This window comes from Physeter macrocephalus, chromosome 5, assembly GCF_002837175.3.
Source record: "Physeter macrocephalus isolate SW-GA chromosome 5, ASM283717v5, whole genome shotgun sequence".
NCBI classification, from domain to species: domain Eukaryota; kingdom Metazoa; phylum Chordata; class Mammalia; order Artiodactyla; family Physeteridae; genus Physeter; species Physeter macrocephalus.
Window position 1 is genome coordinate 59,781,008 of NC_041218.1, and position 2,686 is coordinate 59,783,693.

At 41.1% G+C, this 2,686-nt stretch overlaps 1 non-coding gene across 1 annotated transcript; it reads left to right on the plus strand.

Annotated features, from left to right (window-relative positions):
- The first annotated feature begins 2,155 nt into the window (after positions 1 to 2,155).
- Positions 2,156 to 2,262, plus strand: LOC112067228 (U6 spliceosomal RNA). The gene has a single exon (XR_002893169.1). It is a non-coding gene; the product is annotated as a U6 spliceosomal RNA (small nuclear RNA).
- Positions 2,263 to 2,686: the final 424 nt, after the last annotated feature.

Consider the following 2,686-nt stretch of genomic DNA (forward strand, 5'->3'; position numbering starts at 1 on the left):
TTTACATAGACATTCCCAAAGCATAATTGTTTCTAAACAGTTTTAAAAGGCCTACTTTTTTTTCCTTCACTCTTAAAGATCACATATGGTTAAAGTTCCTGAGAGCCCAAGTAGATCATTTACATCTCAAAAACACAAGAACAGAAATACCAATTCCTTCTAGAAAGCTAACTTCCTCTAATGGCGTATGCAAAAACCAGTTTTAGAATGTCAAAAGAGTCCCATCTTGGCCAGTTTCAGGGATTTTTTTTTCCAGTTTCTAAATAAGCCAATTCAGTTGAAAGAAATAACAGTAATAAACAATAATACATATCAATATCATTCACTCACATTCACATGCCTCACTTTCACTGGAACAGGAATCAGCTTTCAAGTTAGCCTTCACCTCACTTGGTAGCTCAGCCTCTGTGGCCTTTCTTAATACAAAATGCAACTGCCGGCCCACAGCTGCGGCCACTGCCTTATTGTCTCTAACTTCTTTTTTCCCCACCAGAATGGCCGCTAATATCTCCGCAACAGCCTTGGGGGTGTCTGTGAGTTCTCAGTACTCTCTTGGCGGCCCCCATTCATCAAGGACGGTCACCAGAGGGCCCCACATACTAGTGGGCAGCCACCCCGGGATCACACCTGCAACTTTCGGGCACCACGTGCTAGTGGACGGCCCCTGAAACCTCCCATCCCCCATCCTTATTTCCGGACATCTCAGTGTTCACGGGGAGTTTCCTGGGTCAGCTGGCTGCTCCGCCAATTGTTGGGCTGCACCGCACAGGCCTACAATGCCTTGCCCAGCCTCAGGACCAAAGAATAAGCCCAGAGGCAGGGACAGAAACAAGAGTGACAGAGACATCAATGATTTACCGGACAAGGGGATCTCACATGTCTGAAGCAAGGTCCTGGAGCAACACCCCACCGTGTGAGGCAGGAGAACGTGGTGGCAGTCTTCGCTCCCAGAGGCAGGGGGAGGTTACCCATCACAGGGGGAATTGACATCAGGCGGGCTCGTAGGTTACCAGGGAAACAAGCAGAGGGGTACACCCCTCACCTTCCCTCTGAGAAGCGTAGTGGAGAGTTCTAAGTAAAGCTAGAAATCAGTAGCTGGAGCCTGGGGCAAGTTCGTAGGAAGGTCAGTCATGTGAGGAGGGTGTAGGTGAAGCAGGCACTTGGTGGAGCAGGGGATGTACAGAGAGCCAGAGAACAGCTATCTTGGGAGTTCCCTGGAGGTCCAGTGTAATGGTTACACTGTGTGGCCCCGGGTTCAATCCCTGGTCTGGGAATTGAGATCCTGCAAGCCCCTCGGTGTGGCCAAAACACAAACAACAGCCATCTTGAGTGGCTTCTCTATACAAGCAGCTACAACATTTTTTAAGTGGTACTTTACCGCTGATATAAATCTTATGAATGCCTAGACACAGTTAGGATTTATTTATATTATCGATTAGAAACATTTCCCTTTTCACTGAGAATTTTTTTTTTATAAAATTGTGGGTTACTTTTTTCACTAACATAGATGTATTATTAGTTTTTATTAAGAAAATTTTCTATAAAGTAGATAGCCTAACATTTTCTAATGTTTTTCTTATGAACTCCCCAAGTTTTAAAACAGACATTTTATCCATTTTTGTATGGTATACAATAAAAAAGTAAATTTAATAATTTATATATATTATTTTGCACATCAACAAAGAACACAATACATTATTCATTTAAAGTAATAATTTTAATATTTAAAGATATTAAAAATTTTAATATTTGGTCATTTTTTAAACATATAAGCATAAATTTAGACTCCTTCTTATTGGAAAGAGTAAAATACAAAGGTGCTTAATTTCCTTGAATTAATTATGTAAGACAAAGCCTACTATGCCAAAAATAATATTTAAAATGAAATAAGCTTTATTTGGGACTGAATATATGTTTTAAAATATATTAATGTATAACTAAATGTTATACATCAAAAAGAACAAAAAATGACTTTGCAGAATTCTCAGGAATTCCTTATATAGTGATGAGCTAGTTCAGGAGTATAAAGTATATCAAAGTAACCTAAAATATTTCTGGCATCTCTCTTTTTATAAGATAAATGTGTAAATCACTGTGATTTTCCAGGGGCTCTTTGAGAAATCCCAAATATAATTTTAATTTTGAAAGACATCTAATGCTCATTTTGGCAACTCATAAACTAAAATTGGAATGATATAGAGAAGATTAGCATGGCCCCTGCTCAAGTATGACATGGAAATTTGTAAAGTGTTCCATATTGTTTCAGCAAATGGTGCCAGGAAAACTGAATATTCACATGCAAAAGAATGAAACTGAACTCTTACCTTACACCATATACAAAAGATTAACTTAAAGTGAATCAAAGACCTAAACATAAGAGCTAATACTGGACTTCCCTGGTGGCGCAGTGGTTGAGAATCCACCTGCCAGTGCAGGTGGGGACACAGGTTCAATCCCTGGTCCAGGAAGATCCCACATGCCGCGGAGCAACTAAGCCCGTGCGCCACAACTACTGAAGCCCGCGCACCACAACTACTGAAGCCTGTGCGCCTAGAGCCCGTGCTCCGCAACAAAAGAAGCCACCACAATGAGAAGCCCATACACCGCAACGAACAGTAGCTCTGCTCGCCGCAACTAGAGAAAGCCCACATGCAGCAACGAAGACCCTATGCAGCCAAAAAAAAAA